General features: G+C 36.1%; 1 pseudogene; it reads left to right on the plus strand.

Moving 5' to 3' along the window:
- Nucleotides 1-7386: 7386 nt before the first annotated feature.
- LOC136126741 (calponin-3 pseudogene) lies at nucleotides 7387-8361 on the plus strand (annotated as a pseudogene).
- Nucleotides 8362-19890: the final 11529 nt, after the last annotated feature.

A 19890-nucleotide genomic window follows, 5' to 3' on the forward strand; every position in this document is an offset into this window, starting at 1 on the left:
CATACAAAAATACACTTTTAAAAAGGATAATAGACTGAGAATTGACTTATCAATAGCAACACAATGGAAGGGAAATTATAGTGAAATAAAATCTTCAATATGTTGAAAAAAATAACAAAATATTTAACTAGATGCTTCTGGTAACTGCAAATCAGCTTGTTGTAAGTCAATACTTCTTCCAGAAACAACTAGAAAGGCTAAACAAATACAAAGTAAAACAAAAATCTGTTTGAAGGTATCAAAGACCTACCGGGCACCAAGGGATTGAGGGACCAAGCACAGGGAATTGATCTTGACATCCACTGTCACTTTTCTCTCTGAGGCATTTGCTGACTTTAGATGATTAAAGACTGAGAAACTGAGCAGAGCTTTGAGTGGTCTTATAGGGCTGGGGCAAAATAGAGCTCAGGGACAGAAGGAGTGGGGGGCCTGATAAACACCTCAAACTGTCCGTTTGAACTCCCAAAGGTCTACACTCTAAGAATAGGGGAAAATTATAAATAAATACAAACCCTGAAGCCCAGCTTGGAAACAATTTTAATTTTTAATTAAACTGAAACAATCTGTTCCAAGCTTAACTGGTTGACAGAAGCAAAGTAAATGATTTTTCTTCAAAAAAAAAAAACAGATTAGCCATCAGAGAAATGCAAATTAAAGCCAAAATTTGATACTACTACATACCCATCAGAATACCAAGAATTAAAGAGACTGATAATTCCAAATGTTGGCAAGGATGTGACACTGTCATGTGTTGCTGGTAGGAGTACAGACTGGTGCAAACACTTTGGAAAACTGTTCTGCAGAATCTATTAAATTTCAGAACATGCACATACTTTATTCCCAAACAATTCCACTCCTAGGTATATAGCTAACAGATCAGTATATGTACATAGAAGGATATATGTAGGCATGTCACTTAGTATTATTTGGAATAGCTTCAAGCTAGAACAATACAAATATCCATCAACGATAGAAAGGATAAGTAGTTTCTAGTATATCCATACAGTGGAACACCATAAACAATGAAAATGACCAAACTATTGTTACACACATGGATGAATCTCACCAACATAATATTATACAAAATAAGGTAGAAACCAAAGAATACATAGTATGTAAAATTATTTATATAAAATTTGAAAGCAGGTGACACTAATCCATGGTTTTACATATTGAGATAGAAATTACCTCTAGGAAGGAGGGGGAGAGGAAGGTCATTAGGGAACTCCAAATGTTTTCTGTCTTAATCTGAGTAGTGGTTACTCTGGAGTGTTCAGTTTGTGGTAATTCATCAAACTGAATACTCATGAATTATTAATCATCTGCATGTATGTCATATTTTAATAAAAATTATTTTAAAAGGTTATACACAGTGAAAATATCTTTCAAAAGTAAGGGCAAAATAAAGACATTTTCAGACAAATATAAAAGCATAGAGCTTGTTAAAGCAGACTCATTAAAGTAAGTTCTAATGATGTAATTTATGCAAAAAGTGATATCAAATAGAATGTCTGTGATACAAGAAGGAATAGTGAACAGATAAATTATTAATTGTACAGATAAAGGTAAATCAATGTTTATCGAGTCAATAATAATATTATTTGGTTTTTAAAAAGATGAAAATAAAACATTAAACAATTGTATATAATTTGGGAGTAGGTTTAAATGGAATTGAAGTGTTTTCTGAATTCTTATACTGTTTGAAAAGCAAGTAGGACATTAATTTTAGTTTTTGAAAAGTTAAGATTCATGTAATAATTTCTAGCCTAGCCTCTTACAGAATAAAAATGGTGTAACACTTCCAAACTAGTAAAGGAAAATAGGAAAAAAGAATCAGTCCAGAGGAAAACTAGTGAGGAAAGGAAATATAACATAGAAAGGACAGAACAAGTAGAAAGCATACAATGAGTTGGTTCCTACAAACCAAAATAATCACTATCACAACAAATATGGATAACTTAAATTCCCCAGTTTAAAAACAAAACAAAAATACAGATTAAATAATATAAAAATCAATCCTAGGTATAAACTCTATGAAAAAATGATTTAAAAGATAAGAAAAAAGGATAAGGATACAGAAAGGTTAAAAGTAAAAGAATAAATATTATATTTTAGTCAAAAAAGAAAACTGCTCAAAAGCTATGTAAATATCAGGTTAAATGGACTTTGAGGCAAGGTATTCATAGAAATGTATATGAGAACTTGATACAAATTATAAGTTCAACTCACCAAGAATTAACTATGTAAATAATTTGGTCACTTAGAACAGTGTAAGATTTTTACACACATATTTATTTCCCTTGTTCTGTGAGTTTTTGTTCTATATGTGTTGAGGATGTAATTTATATGTGCCAAAAAATTTGTAGATTAAGCAGATAATCAGTAAGGTATAAAATATTTGAATAAAATAATAAGCTAATTTAATGAACACAACATAAATACAACATAAGACACTAAACCACAAAACAGCAGGATATACATTTGTTTTGTCTAGCCTACGTAGAACATTTACAAAAACAGACTGCAGACTGGACAATACAACAAGGCATATTTCTAAAAGGGACAATAGATATTTTTCTCTGATATCAATAACATTAAGCTGGAAATATTGATAAAAAGGTGGCTAAATAAACTCTGTATGTTTGGAAATTAAGAAATATACAACCAAATAATTCATACATCTAGAGGAAATCACAATGAAAATTAGAAAGTATTTATAACTCAATAGACACTATATTAAAACATGTGTCATATGATTAAAGAAAGAGAGATAATTTTTACAGACTTAAAGCTTATATTAGAAAAGAAAAATGGCTAATATTTATTGAGTTAAGCATTCATCTTTGGAAATTAGAAAAATAAGAGCAAAATAAACCCCCCAAAATGGATACGTAGAAGGAAGTAATAAAAGTAGATGTGGGAAACCAGTTAAAGATTAGTGAAATGTTCAATTGGAAATAATCTCTTTAGTGACATTGGAGATGGAGAAAAGAACACTAAATCAAGAAATAATATGAGGCAGGAAGGGGGGATGGGATGAACTGGGAAATTGAGATTGACAGATATACACTACTGTATATAAAACAGATAACTAATGAGAACCTTCTATATAGCACAGGGAACTCTGCTTAATGCTCTGTGGTGATCTAAATAGAAGGAAATCTAAAAAAGAGTGGATATATGTATAACTGATTCACTTTGCTGTGCAGTAGAAACTAACACAACATTGTAAAGCAACTATACTCTAATGAAAAAAAAGAAATAGTATGAGGCAGGAAAAAAATCTCTGCGAATCAAGTGACATAGAAGAGTGAGAAGGGAGATTTTAAGGTGTATTCCTCACTCTGGGATTAATTCAAATTCGTTTCCACTGGGAATTGATGAACAACTTGGCCAACTATAGGAAATACATGTTGAATGCAAACATTACAAGTACTGTGCCATTCTACATATTGGGTCTTATTAATTCTCATGACTGCCCTTTGAGCTGCACCTGTTAATATTCTCAGTTAAGCTGAGGCTTCAAATCTATTAACCAACTCAAAGCTAGCATGTGTGTGTATGTGTGTGTATATATATATATATATATATATATATATATATACACACATATTTATATATATATTAAAAGTACATATATACATAAAACTGAGATTTCAATTGGGTCTTGCATTTAAGAGTCCATATTTTTTCTAGATTCCATTTCAAACATGTTAATTGGAGTTGTCATAAAAACACCTAAGAAATCTCGGCAAGTGCGTATGATCTGACTATTCCAAAAAATAGTCAAATATAGGATGAAAAGATATTTCAAATGAGCAACTTCATCAGCATGTTACTGAGTTTCATCTGTGATTGTTTTCTCATAATTCACTTTATTTTTCATGATGATATAGGTGTGTTTCCTTTCCCAACAATTACTTTAATGCATGTAAAAAGCAGGGATTTATGAAATGCAATACTTTACAACGTATAAACTCTGGTTTCAATGTGCTCTGCTTGTTGATTTATGAATAACTTGTAGAATCAAATCAAAATCCAGTGTCCTTAAAAGTTCACTCAAAAAAAATAAAGAAAAGTTAGCAGTCTTCCAACATATAGATTAGATTGCTTTACCTGGGGTAGCACAAGGCTCAACAGAGAGCAGTCTCTACCTTTTAACAAAATAATCTTGAAAGAGAAACCTTATCAGAAGAGGAAAACAGTAATTGTTCAAGGGAATTTCCAATAAATACTAATTTTACATAAATACTGGGGTTTTTTTCATGAAACATTTCATGCCTGTCTAATCATACACAATGAAGAAACAAATAGAAATGCATTATTTTGCCATGTTAATTTCTGACAGCAAAATTGCTCAATGAATCCTAAAGAATATGTAACCACACATGGATGCTTCTTCCTCATGAAACTAAAAAATTATTAGAGTAAAATTGAATATGCAAAAGAGTTCAGGAGAAAGAAAAAAAATTTTTAAATCATTTATAGAAAAATAAGTTTTCAGGATATAGAAGGTAATGGTAAAGACATAGAAATTCCACTTTTTACACCCAACTCTCAAATATTCAGGGATTAAAAACAAAGCTAGTTCCAGTTCAAGATGGTGATGCAGGAGGATCCTGAACTTAACTCATCCCAGGGACATACAGAATCTATAGCTACATATGGAACAATTACCTCTGAAAAAATACTAAAACTAGCTGATCAACTCCTACACATCAGTAAACAAGAAAATAACCCACACTGAAGTGGTAGGAGAGGCTAAGACACATTCTTTTTTTTTTTTTAGTTGAAATCAGTTGGCCAAGATGACAGAGTAGGAAGACCCTGAGCTCACCTCCTCCCATGGGGACAACCAAATTACAAATATTTATAGAGTGACTATTGATGAGAATGACGTGAAGACTAGCAGAAAACATCTACAACTAAAGATATAAAGAAGGAACCACAATGAGTCAGGTAGGATGGGTAGAGACTTGGTATAGTCAAGACCCATCCCCCTGGGTAGGCAACCTACAAATGGGTGAATAATCACAATAGCAGAGGATCTCCCCAAATAGTGAGGAGTCCAAATATCACTTTGGACTACCCAGCCTGGGGGTCCTGTACTAAGAAGAAGAGCACCCAGAACATTTGGTTTTAAGGCCAGTGGGACTTACTTTCAGGAGAGCCCCAGCACTGTAGAAAACCAGGACTCTGCTCTTAAAAGTCACACACAAAATCTCACATGGTCCAATACTGAAGGCAGAAGAAATAATTTGAAAAGTGCCTGGGTCAGACTCACTTGCTGATCTTGGAGAGTATTCTGGAGAGGCACAAGGCAACTAGGACTCATGCTCAGAACATAGATGCAGGCAGCAGCAATTTTAGGGAACGCATTCTACCATGCTGGTAAACACCATTTTGGAATCCTCCCTCTAGCTTATTAGTGCTGCAGTCCAGCCCTGCCAGTCAGTAGGCACCAGCCAGTAAGGAACAGTCCTTGGAACCCCGAAGCCAAGCAGCTAACTACATGGATACACAGCTCTCCCAACCAGAAGAAAGGTTTCCATAGACCTCCACTGAGCACCCCAGTCTCCTGAAACACAACACCATACAACAGAGGGCCCTGGACCTGGCCCCACCAACCAGCAGGCCAATAACAGCTCCAGGAGCCCCAGGGCCCCAAAGCCAGAAACCCTGGGCCATAGATCTGCCCACCAACATGTGGACACCAGTCCTGGGACTGGTGGTGGTGCTGGGACCACCACAGCCCCAGAGCCAGCCACCCTGTGATTTGACCCCACCCACCAGTGGGCCAAGACTAGCCCAGGATCCAACCTCACACACCAGCTGGCTCACAATCTTGGGCCCCAGAGTGAAAGAACCCAGGACCCGGCTCCACCCACCAGTGAGCACGCAATAGCCCTAGGATCTGGTCTTAGCCAGCAGTAGGTGGGCTCTAGTCCTGGTACCCCCTGGTATGTTCCCTATCCACCAGCAGCAGACCCTAGCTACAACACACCCTGGGGTCTTCAGCCAGCCATGTCAGGCACCAGTTCCACACAGCAGTGGGCCAGCACAAGCCCAGGCACTGGCCTACCCACCAGTAGGCAACACCAGCTCTGGGACCCCTGGCCCTGCAGCCAGCTATCCTGTAACCCACACCAGTGGGCTGGCACTAGGACTGGGACTACCTGGGTCATGCAGCCAGACAACAAGACTCAGCCCCACCCACCATTGGTTGGAGCCTCCACACTAGGCAGAGCCTGGCAACCAACCAGGCCGGGAGTCAGCTATGCCTGTTAGCATGTCCACAGCAGTCAGCTCTACTGCTCTCTATGCAGCCCACATAGAGGATACTCCTAGAGCATATAGCTCTGGTTAGCAGAGGAGAGTGTGTTTTTGTAGGATCAGGCAATGTAACCAATCTACTAATTTCATAGAAATAAAACCACTGAATTAGGCAAAATAAAACAAAGGAATGTGATCCAGATGAAGGAATAAGATAAAACTCCAGAAGAAGAACTAAGTGAAGTGGAGATAAGCAATCTACCCAATAAAGAGTTCAAGATAAGATTACAAAGATGCTCAAAGAACTGGGGAGAAGAATGGCTGAACACTGTGGGAAGTTTAACAAAGAGTTAGAAACTATAAAGATGAACCAAACAGCACTGAACAGTACAGTAAGTGAAACTAAAAATATACTAGAAGGAATCAAGAGTAGATTAGATAAGAAAGAGGAATAGATGAGTGAACTGGAAGCAGAGCAGTGGAAATCACACAAGCCTAAGAGAAAAAAAAGCTAGCCAAATTGAACAATACATTAAAAAATCATACACTATGATGAAGTGGATTTATCATAGGGATGCAAGAATGGTTCAGTATCTACAAATCAACCAATGATACATCACATTAACACATTGAAAAAAAATCAAGTGATCATGATCATCCAAAAAAATGCAGAAAAACCTTTTGACAATATTTAACATCCATTTATGATAAAAATTCTCAACAATGTGGGTACAGAGGGAACATAATATTAAAAAGGCCGTGTATGAAAACCCATTGCCAACATTATACTCAATGGTGAAAAGCTGAAACCATTTTGTCTAAGTTCAAGAACAAGACAAGAACACCCACTCTTGCCATGTTTATTCAGGATAGTATTGGAGAGTTCCTGCGGGACTCCGGAGCCGACCGGGAGGCTCTGCGGGACCTCGTCCGACTGAGTAGCCGAGGCACCGCCCGCACCCCGCCGCCGCGTCCAGGCGATTCATGTGCCGCCCAGGAGAGCGAGCTCAGATCATCTTGTGGTGCGGCCACACCTCGGGGCCAGGAGCAGGGAAGCCGAGCACGAGAAACCCCCGGACCAGAGCTCAGCCTCTTCCTGCCGACCAAATCATCATGACCCACTTCAACAAGGGCCCTTCCTATGGGCTCAAGATTGCTTCCAAGTATGATCATCAAGCAGCAGCAGATCTTCGCAATTGGATAGAAGAGGTGACCGGCATGAGCATTGGCACCAACTTTCAGCTGGGCTTAAAAGATGGCATAATCCTCTGCAAACTCATAAACAAGCTATAGCCGGGCTCAGTGAAAAGGTCAATGAGTCCTCATTAAACTGGCCTCAGTTGGAGAATATTGGCAACTTTATCAAAGCTATTCAGGCTTATGGTATGAAGCCACATGACATATTTGAAGCAAATGATCTTTTTGAGAATGGAAACATGACCCAGGTTCAGACTACGGTGGTGGCCCTAGCAGGTCTGGCTAAAACAAAAGGATTCCATACAACCATTGACATTAGAGTTAAGTATGCAAAAAAACAAACAAGACGTTTTGATGAAGGAAAATTAAAAGCTGGCCAAAGTGTAATTGGTTTGCAGATGGGAACCAACAAATGCGCCAGCCAAGCAGGTACGACAGCCTATGGAACTAGGAGGCATCTTTATGATCCCAAAATGCAAACTGACAAACCTTTTGATCAGACCACGATTAGTCTGCAGATGGGCACCAACAAAGGAGCCAGCCAGGCGGGGATGTTAGCACCAGGTACCCAAAGAGACATCTACGATCAGAAGCTAACATTACAACCCGTGGACAACTCGACAATTTCTCTACAGATGGGTACCAACAAAGTCGCTTCCCAGAAAGGAATGAGTGTGTATGGGCTTGGGCAGCAACTATATGATCCCAAATACTGTGCTGCTCCCACAGAACCTGTCATTCACAATGGAAGCCAAGGAACTGGAACAAATGGGTCAGAAATCAGTGATAGTGATTATCAGGCAGAATACCCAGATGAATGTCATGATGAGTACCAAGATGACCAAGTACCCCAGAGATTACCAATATAGAGACCAAGGCATTGATTATTAGATTCACAGAGGAGCTCAGTATTTAGCCCATTGTTTTTATTCAGTGAGAACAAAGCTAGCCTTGAGTAATTTTTACCTTGTCTTCCTAAAACACTATTATGCTTATTGTACCTAAAGGAAATACTGCCTTACATACATTCCTTTTTCCTTTTTCTTCCTCTTCCCTAAATAGTTGCCTTTTAGTGCTGTAATAGTTAAATCCTACAGCATAACCAATAACTCGCATATGAAGTAAAAAGGAATATGGTGAAAGGGGAGTACTCTTGTACAGTCAATTCTTTTATTAAAGATCTATGCATTTTTACAATCCTCTACTTTAATTGGTATTTTCAAACAATAGTAAGCATTTTTTTTTTTTACAGTTTAGTATTGGTTTCTACATGGAAGACTAAACTCATGCTTATAGCTAAATGTGGTCTTTGCCAACTAAATTTAAGATGCAGCATTTTAGAAATTTATATATCAATGTGTTTACAGTATTATTTGCTGATTTTTAAATAAAGTCCTGATCAGTGTGCCTTTGTGATTATATGTGTACTCATTCTTACCTAAGCTGACAAGATCTTTTCCGATTGGTGTTTTGAAAGGAGTGTGTACAAAGCTGGCCTGCAGACATCGATGTCTGGGGGGGGGGTGGTGGTGGTGTTTGCTCTCCCTGTTTGTGCCAATGTATGGATGTAGAGTTGCTCTGTTTTCTTCCACTGTATTTATTGCTGCATTTCTCAGCATAAACTTATACCATTGTATTTTTTATAAATAAATATTTTTTTGAAAAAAAAAGATAGTATTGGAAATCCTTGCCATAGAAATCATACAACAACAACAACAGCAACAACAACAACAAATCAACTGAATCCAAATAGTAAGGAAGAAATAAAACTGTCACTGTTTCATATGGCATAATATTGGATTGGCCAAAAACTTCGTTCGGGTTTGTGCATAAACTGTTACAAAAAAAACCTGAGTGAACTTTCTGTCCAGCCCAATACTATATATAGAAAACCCTATAGACTACATCAAAGAACTAATAGAAATAATTAATTCAGTAAAGTTTCAGGACACAAAATTAATATGCAGAAATCTGTTACATTTCTATACACTAATAACAATGTACTAGAAAAAGAAATTAAGAAAACAATCCCATTTACAATTGCATCAGAAAGAATAAAATACATAGGAATAAATCTAACCAGGAGATGAATGACCTTTACTCTGAAAACTATAAGACATTGATGAAAGATATTGAAGATAACATAAACAAATGGAAAGACATACCATGCTCATGAATTGGAAAAATTAATATTGTTAAAATGGCTGTACTTCTCAGGGCAATGTACAGATTCAATGCAATCTCTATCAAAACACCAAGAGCATTTTTCACAGAACTAGAACAAATAATACAACAATTTGTGGAAATAGAAAAGAGCTTAAGTATCCAAAGCAATTTTGAAAAAGAAGAACAAAGGTAAAAAACACCCCACTTTTAAACTATACTACAAAGCTACAGTAACAAAACAGTGTAGTACAGGCCCAAAAAGAGACACATGAATCAATGGAACAGAAGAGAGAGCCCAGAAATAAACCCACACTTATATGAGCAATTAATTTATGACAAATGAGGCAAGAATATACAATTGAGAAACAACAGTCTTTTCAATAAGTGGTGCAGAGAAAAATGGACAGCACCAACTAGCTTTCCTTTAAGGGAAAATTGTCTAAAATATGTAAGCATGATTATGTACAGATTGATATTCTCTTTTTATTTTCCCCTTATTAATTTTTTATTGAAGTATAGTTGATTTACAATATTATGTAAGTTTTAGGTGTACAGCATATCAATTCAGTATTTTCTCAGATTATACTTCATTATAGGTTATTACAAGAAAATGTCTATAATTCCCTGTGCTATACAGTATATTCTTTTTCCTTATTTATTTTATAAATATGAGCTTGTATCTGTTAATCCTATACCCCTAATCTGTCCCTTCCTTCTCCCCTTTGGTAACCACAAGTTTTTTTCCTGTATCTGTGAGTCTGTAGTTTTTTTGCATATGCATTCATTTGTATTCTTTTTTAGATTCTACATATAAGTGATATCATACAGTATTTGTCTCTCTCTGCCTGACTCATTTAATGAAACATAATATTCTCTAGGTCCATCCATGTTGCTGTCAATAACAGAATTTCTTTTTTTTATGGTTGAGTAATATTACATACTGCATCTTCTTAAGCCAATCATCTGTTGATGGGCCTTTGGGTTGCTTACATGCCTTGAATATTGTAAACAGTGTTGCTATGAACATTGGGGTTCACATATCTTCCTGAATTAGTGTTTTCATTTTTTCCACATATATACAGAGAAGTGTAATTGATGGATCACACGGTAGTTCTTTTTTTCATTTTTTGAGGAACTTCAATACTCTTTTCCATACAGGTTTCATCAGTTTACATTTCCAACAACAGTGTACAACAGTGCCCTTTTCTCTACATACTCCCCAGTATTTGTTACTTGTAGACTTTTTGATGATAGCCATTCTGAAAGGGTAAGGTAATAACTCATTGTGTCTTTGATTTTCATTGCTCTAATAATTAGTAACATTAAACATCTTTTCATGTGCCTGTTATCCATCTGTATATCTTCTTTGGAGAAATGTCTATTTAGGTTTTCTGTCCTCTTTTCCATTGGGCTGTTTTTGTTGTTGTTGTTATTGAATTGTATGAGCTGTTTGTATATTGTAGATATTAACCCCTTGTTGGTCACATCATTTGCAAATATTTTCTCCCACTTTGTAGGTTGTCTTTTTGTTTTGTTGATGATTCCCTTTCCCATGCAAAAGCTTTTAGGCTTAATTAGGTAGTATTTTTTTAAATTTTGCTTTTATTTCTTTTTTCTTAGGAGACAGATCCAAGAATATATAGCTACAATTTATGTCAAAGAGTGTTCCACCTAGGTTCTCTTCTAGGTGTTTTAGGGTTTAAGGTCTTACATTTAGGTCTTAAACCATTTTGAGTTTATTTTTTTATATGGTGTGAGGGAATGTTCTAACCTCATTGTTCTTATACGTGACTGACCATTTTTCCTAGTACCACTTTTTGAAGAGATTGTCTTTTTTCCATTGTCTATTTTTGCCTCCTTTGTTGTAGATTAATTGACTGTAGGTGTGTGGGTCTGTTTCTGGGCTTTCTATTCTGTTTCATTGATCTTTGTGTCTGCTTTTATGTCAGTATCACACTGTTTTAATTATCATAGCTTTGTAGTATAGTCTGAAGTCTTGGAGGATTATTCCTCCACCTTTGTTCTTTTTTTTCAGGATTGCTTTGGCAATTCAGGGTCTTTTGTGGTTCCTTATAAATATTAGGATTATTTGTTCCATTTCTGTGAAAAAATGTCATGGGTATTTTGATAAGGATTGTGTTAAATCTGTAGATTGATTTGAGTAGTATGACCATTTTAATAATATTGAGTCTTCCAATCCAGGAGGATGGGCTATCTTTCCATTTCTTTGAATCATCTTCAATTTCCTTCATCAATGTTTTATAATTTTCAGAGTATAGTTCTTCCACCTCCTTGGTTATGTTTATTTCTAGGTATTTTTGATGCATCTTTAAATAGAATTTCTTTTTTAATTTCTCTTTCTGATATTCCATTATTAGTGTTTAGAAATGCAACAGATTTCTTGTATCCTGCAACCTTGAATTCATTTATTAGTTCTAACAATTTTTTGGTGGAGAGTTTAGGGCTCTCTGTATAGAGTATCATGTTATCAGCAAAAAGTGACAGCTTTACTTTTTCCCTTCCAATTTGGATACATTTTCTTTCTTTTTCTTGTCTGATTGCTGTGGTTAGTACTTCCAATACTGTGTTAAATAGAATCAGTGAGAGTAAGCATTCTTCTCTTGTTCCTGAATTTAGTGGGAAGGCTTTCAGCTTTTCACCATTGAGTTTTATGTTGGCTGTGGGTTTGTCATAAATGGCCTTCATTATGCTGAGATATGTTGCCTTTATACCCACTTTGATGACAGGTTTTATCATGAATGAATGTTAAAATTTTCAAATGTTTTTTCTGCATCTATTGAGATGACCATGTGATTTTTGTCTTTCCTTTAATTAATGTGATATATCACATTGCTTGATTTGCATGTGTTGAACCATTCTTGTGACCCTGGAATAAATCCAAGTTGATCATGGTGTATGATCCTTTTTACATATTGTTGGATTCAGTTTGCTAATATTTTTTTAAGAATTTTTTCATCCATATTAATTGAAGTTATTGGCCTGTAATTTCTTTTTTTTTGTAGTGTCTTTGTCTGACTTTGGTATCAGGGTAATGGTGGCTTTGCAGAATGAATTTGAGAGTCTTCCTTCCTCCTCAGTTTTTTGGAATAGTTTGAGAAGCATAGGTATAATTCTTCTTTATATTTGGTAAGATTCCCCTCCGAAGCAATGTGGTCCTGGACTTTTGTTTGGAAGGAGCTTTCTCATTACAGGTTCAATTTCACTTTTAGTGATTGGTGTGTTTAGACCGTTAGTTTCTTCCTGACTCTGTCTTGGCAGGCAACATGTATCTAGAAACTTGTCCATTTCTTCTAGGTTGTCCAATTTGTTAGCATATAACTCTTCATAGTATACTCCTATGATATTTTTGTATCTCTGTGACATCGGTTGTTATTTCTCCTCTTTTATTTCTTATTTTATTTGAGTCCTCTCTCTCTTTTCTTCTGGGTGAACCTGGCTAAACGTTTATCAGTTTTGTTTATCATTTCAAAAAACCAGATCTTGTTTTCATTGATCTTTTCTATTTTTTTTATCTCTATTTCATCCAGTTCCTCTCCAATATTTATTATTTCATTCCTTTTGCTGACTTTGGGTTTTGTTTATTCTTCTTTTAATAATTCATTTAGGTGGTAGTTTAGGTTGTTTAGTTGATATTTTTTTGTTTCCTACAAAAGACCTCTATTGCTTTGAATTTCCCTCTTAGAACTGCTATTCCTTCGTCCCATAGTTTTTGGAAAACTGTGTTTTTATTTTTATTTGTTTTGAGGTATTTTCTGATTTTTTGGATTTTATCACTGACCCATTGTTTTTTGTTTGTTTTTCATCACTCTACATTCTAAGACATGCCAGTAATATTTTAAATCCATAAAAAGTAAAAAGTATACCAATGCAAAAGCTAAATTTATCGTCATCTTTCTGCAATTTAAATATATTTAATCCTTCTTTTACTTGTCACTGTAAAAATTTAGATAAAGAAAACCTGAACCTCAAATGAAAAATGTTACTATTTTTGTTATTTTTTCTCATAGAATTGGATTGATTATTTCCCGCTCAATCCCTTTTTTTTCTGTTTTGGTAGGCGAAAACTTCTTGTACATGTCTCATGGATGTCTCTTTATGGTCTCAACATGGAGCATACTATGAAACTTGAATACACAGTTTCCTTGGTTTGTTGCAATAGAAAGCTTTACACAATGAAGGAGGAAAAAACAAGTGAGTGTCAAATTCATGTTAATGTTTGTTTGAGGAGGAATTATTTTATTTTGATGTTCCAGGCAAAAGGCAGATTAATAATGCAGAAATATTCCCACCAAGCATCTACAGAGGCTGAATTTTCTGTAAGTATGACATATGTAAAGTTTATATATAGATGTATAAGAATGTGTTTGTGTGCATGTGTATACTGTACATTCTTAACTGAATTCTCCAAATAGAATGGAAAAATCCATAGGTACCAAAAAAAAAAAAAAAATCCTAGAAGTCTGATGTTGATGGAAGCCCCAGCATTAAGGGGATGGGAGCTTATCATACAGGTTTTGGCTACAGACTTGACTTGGTCTTTAAGAAAGAAGAAATTGGAACTAAGACTTTTGCATAAGGCCATGATCCTCAAATAGGTGAGCACTTAGTTTAAAAAGATGAGAGAAATCCACTCATGTGGACTTCCCAAAATTTACTCTTGCTGTCCCTGGTGGTTTTTCTCTACTCCTTCAGACCAGCAGGCTGGGTCTAGCTTCACAGCTTATTCTCTAGGTATAAATGCCCCACTTTTACTATCATATTTTCTTGAAGAATAACATTAGGAATATGGCTTCACCCTATTCTTCTAGCCTTCTCTCTATCAGGTATGAGTCAATATCAATGTATTGGATTAAATAGCTGCAAGTAAAAAAGAAAAAAGACCTGGACTTTAAGACCTGGTCTTCTTTGAGGAAAAAGGGGGTATTGAATCAGGATAGAGGTAATTCTATGGATGGAAAGAGGAGGAACAGCATAGTGTAATAATTAAGGCAGGAAGGTAGGCAGGCACAGGGAACACTAATCTGGGATCTAAAATCCAGGGGGGAGATTGAGAGCAGAGTTCAGAGCAGCATCTTGAAAGTCATGACTCACTAGCTATGCTTGGAACAATACTTAGTATTAATAATAATAATGTAATAATAGACAATATTTATTAATTATACACTATGTGCCAGTTGTTTCACTTATGGTATTTCATTTTATCCTCAAGAAATTATATACCTTAGTAGATATCATTATATTCATTTTATAGATCCTGAAGTTGAAACTCACTAGATTAAGGTGTCTTCCCCAAGTTCCAACAGCCAAAATGTGGAGGATCTAACCCTGGAGTCCAGATTTGTAGGAGTCTAGTGTCCGTACTCTCTTCATTACTTCTTTGCCTGTTTAACAGCCTTGAGGTCATTTGGCTAAGACTACCTTCCAAAATAAGGAAAAAAATGAGTTGATATGTCAAATTTAATATGTCAAAGCTGAGCTGCAAATCATCCCTGCCCCCTCACCCACCATACACATGCACACACCAATTCTGTTTCACCTGCTACCTTTCCATCTGACCTGCTATTACCAATAATTTTAGTTGCTGAGGTCATAAATTTTGGAAGTATCTTTGGCTCCTTTTTTAGCTATGTCCCACAGATGATCTGACAAGGAAACTTAGTAGACTCCACCTTCAAAATATATTCAGAATCTGACCACTTCTCACCATGTTTCCTGCTACCACCTTAGCTTGAGCTCTCGTCATCTTTTACTAGAATTTTTGTAATAGCCTCCGACGTAACAGACAGTGAGTCTTCTAAAAGTAAGCAAAAGCTTGCCATTCCTAGGCTTAAAACCTTGTAAAGGCTCTCCAAGACCTTTTATTATCTGTGTACAAGCCCTCCCTGTGTCCCATATCACAGACCTAGGAAAGTAAGAAGTTAAGTGTCTTGCCTAAAGTCACAAGGCTTATAGTTATAAAGATGAGTAGAACCCAACTCAGTGCAATAAGACAAGAATGGTAAGTTTCAGGTTTTTCCAGTCACACTGACAATTTATTCAATTTAATTCATAGTGGAGAAAATGTGGGAGAGGACTGTTTTCCCTACCAAAATTAAAATTGGTCAAAGGCAGTGATTAGTTCTTCTAATTCTAGATTCTTCCCAGGATCTTTCTTAAATGAAGGAATCATTCCACCTCAAAATGACCAAACGTGTAACGCAATGACTGACTTTCAGATTGTATACTGTATTTAGGTAATGGATGTCATCCATCAGTATTTGTCACCATCAGGATTCTACTACTAGTCTTCTCTGGCTATGCCCAGCAAGTCATTAAGAAAATCTTAACGAAACAATGGTTTCATTATTTCAATGTATAATGATGGTTTATACATTTATAAACAGGAAGTGCTTAATAATAATAGTATAACAGATGATGAAACTATTAGTTCTATAATATCTTTAGACTCCTCAAACTCCCAGCAAATTTTGTTAATGTCTACTACTCTGCTGAAAATGCTCTCATCTCCTCACCCTCGCTTCTACTTCTATACACATGTGAAATAAGCTCTGTTAACCTGAACTCCCTCCTTAAGAAAACAATCACACACTTTGCACTGGGCCTGGTTCAGAATGATATTTATTAAATCTACAGTGGATGCTGAAAATGAGAGTTCATTAATGAACACTGGGTAACATGGAGGCCCCATCTCCAGGGGCAGCAGGCCCTATTTGTACCTTTTCCCACAAATGGAGGAGGTAAGTACAGATCAAGTAGGTAAGGTTATAAGACAAATGCCCATTGTCCTTTTGTATTATTCCAACCCTGCTTATTAGTCTGCTTCATTCTAGAGAAGGGGATTCTGTTGATATTAATTGCTCTGGTATGCAATATTTTTATTAGTGCCATTCACCAACATGATATTTCTGATAGTGGCAAGAGATAGATGTGAGTAGACTAACATAATAAATATTATGTTATATACCTACATGTTAATAACCCTAAGAAATATCAAAAATGGCACTCTTTTCAACCAATCAGTTTTTTTTAATGTATTTAAAAATAATATAATAAGTACCATTTTGAGTTCCATTCTCTGAGTTAAAAGTCTTTTGAATGCTTTATGCCATTTCACTCTAGAGAGCTGTTTATAAAACACTCACTTATTCTTTATTTCATAAATGGATCAAAAAGGGGGTCAAATCATTTGCTCACAGATACAGAACAATGTTGGCACCAAGTCCCATGATTCCACCACTCAACATAGAGACACATGAGGCCATTTGTAAAGTTATGATAAACAATGCATCAGTGGAGAGAGATGGAACCAGAGACCCTAAAAGCTTTCCTTGCTCTAATTTTCTTGATTGGAAGCAGCATCAAAATTGCTCCCCATTTTCCACAGTGAAAAATACTGCTTTTGAAGCCATTCTTAAAAGGGTATATTATGAGACGCTGTCTGTGAAACAAACATTTCCCAGGTTGTCTCCATCCCTAACAACCCACTTGCACTCAAGAGGGTAGTTTGTTTTTCACTTTGCTTAAAGGATTTGGTCAGAAATTGGAAAATAGAATATCCTCAACAGAGAGCTCCTTTCATCTTTTGAAAAGTAAGATGGAAAACAAAATCCAGGAAAATCTTTCAATAACATGGGGATAGTGCCTGGGGAGGTTATTTAAAGGCTGGGCACAGTGTTCTAGCTTGAATGCTTACCAGCCTCGTTCCTGGTCATGTCTCTTCCCAATACTCTGTTGCAATTATATTGAACTCATTGCAGCCCTTCTGAAATGCAGCCTTGAGGTGATAGGGAGAGCATGCTGTTTCCTCTGCTTCTAATATTCTTCTCTTTGCCTGGATAACAAAAATGCCATTGTTCAGAATTCACCTCATCCAGGAAACTGTTGTGTTTCAGTGTCCCTCCTCTTGTCCTCCTATACATTCTTATACTACTCCTACTGTAGCCTGCCTTACAAGTTATTAAATTTACCTGTTTACGTTTATGTTTCCCTCTACTGTAAGCTCTCTGAGGGTGAAAACTATGTATTCCTCGAGCCTAACATGTTTTTACTCAAATATTTGTTGAATTCATAAAAGACGGAAGTATGGTTTGCCTTTTTCCTCTTCCCATCTCACAGTCCTCATACTGTCATGTAAAATATGAGAAAATCTAGTGAATTTCATAGTGCTTTAAGTCATTTTTTTCTGTTTTTCTTCCCCATTAAAATTTATCCTTTCATGATCTCATCTATCAGAGTCTTGATCTACATGCCCATTTGTCTAATAGTGGCTCACATTTCCCCACCAGCTTCCCAAAGTAGTGACTTCAGGCAATCTAGGCATTGAGGTAGATGAGGTTTCTGTCCAAATCATACCACAAAGGGCCTGCCTGCTTTATCAACACATACGCTCTGTTGTAGCATTATGACACTTAACTTTCAGAAATGTATGGGCCTTGATGTTCTGCCAATTGGTATGATCACTGTTATTCCTCTGGAAAATATCTCTAATTCAGAGAAAGGTTCTTTCACTAATTATAAATATTTGTCTGAAATTTCTAGATTTTGGAAAATACTTCTGAGATTATTATGTTTTAACTCTCAAATTTGTACATGGGCGTTTTTTATAAAAAGACATAACTTTGACAATTCTGTCTAGAGCAAACAATATGGAAAAGATTTAGTATCAGAAAACTACATTGTTTCTCTCCATGGGAGAAAGTTTAAAAAATGCTGGGAAGAAAATTCTTCACTTCCCAGTTGTTTAAGAGCCAGGGCTTCTTGACACTTTGCGCCTCTACTGTTGACCGCCTTACACAGTTTCTTGGACTTAAGGTTTCTGGATTATAAACACAGAACAGGACAGAATGTGGCTACAGCAGCCAATAATGTCTGTTTTAAATTGGAACCATTCTAAGGCTGCCTAAGCCTTCAGATACTGTTTGAAAAAGACTGAAGAAAACAGATTGCCAATAAGGGAGCAGGAAGAAGCATATTGCTAGTCTGGAGAATTCTCTGCAAGCCAGGCAAGCACACATTGACTGTAGGTGTGTTCTGTGTGGGGTAATAACAGAAGCAAATCCTTCTAGGTCTGGTGGCATTAAATCAGCTTCTAAGATACCTAGATTTGGGCTGGGCATCTAAGTTTAATCCTGAGTGGAATGATAACTTATTTGGCAGCACTAGGAGTATAAAAATTATTGTAGAAACTATTCCTTGCAACAAACAAACTTCTTTGCCCATATTACATTAAGTTCAACCTTTAAATTCTATGGAATTATCCCCTTGGGAGTTTAGATGATTTTGACCTTTAGGACTTTGCAATAACAACTATAAAAGCTAAGAGGGAGAAATCTGAATAAGAATCTCCTGCCAGGACATTTCTCATCTGATCCTTCTTAGAAGTGAATTCTTAGTGCACCAAGGAATTTCCTCTCTTCTGTCCCTTCATCCTGGGAAGTAGTAGCAAATTGTTATCAGTAATACTTGGCACTTTACATAGAACATTTACATGCAATATCTTGGTCCTATCAATACCCCTGATGTCAGATAGGACAGTTGTTACTACCCCAGTTTAGGAGATAAGGAATGGCTACCAAAAAAGCTAAACGACTTAATCAAATTCATTAAAAAAATGAAGGATAGTGAAGATAAGATGATAATCCTTGCTTTCTGTCTCTAGAACCAGAGATTGTTCCACCAGTGGTTCCTGTCTTTCTTATTCCACTTATGAGATGCTGATATATACAATTATCCGTATATTAAGAAGCACACATTAACCTCTTAATAGATATTTGTGGAATTAACTAAAGACTATTATACAGAGGGAGAAGAAAACTTACTGTATGTCTGGAGAGTAGAAAAGTACCTAACACACAGAACCTCATTTAATCCTCGCAGCTACCCCATTAGGCAGCTATATTGCCATCTGCATCTTACAGGGGCAAAAAAAACAATGAATTTTTGAGATGCTTAGGTATGTAATTTATGGAGATATTATTATGTGTCTGGCATATGTAATTTGCTTTACATAATTGTTCCATTTAATCTTCACAAGAATCTTATGTGATAGGTAGTCTCACAAATTTTCCCATTTTATTTTATTTTTTATTATTTACTTATTTATTTATTTATTTTTGGCTGCATCGGGTCTTCACTGCTGTGTGCAGGCTTTCTCCAGTTGCGTCGAGCGGAGGCTACTCTTCATTGCTGTGCGCGGGCTTCTCATTGCGGTGGCTTCTCTTTTGCAGAGCACAA

The sequence above is a fragment of the Phocoena phocoena genome, chromosome 8, assembly GCF_963924675.1.
Source record: "Phocoena phocoena chromosome 8, mPhoPho1.1, whole genome shotgun sequence".
Taxonomy (NCBI): domain Eukaryota; kingdom Metazoa; phylum Chordata; class Mammalia; order Artiodactyla; family Phocoenidae; genus Phocoena; species Phocoena phocoena.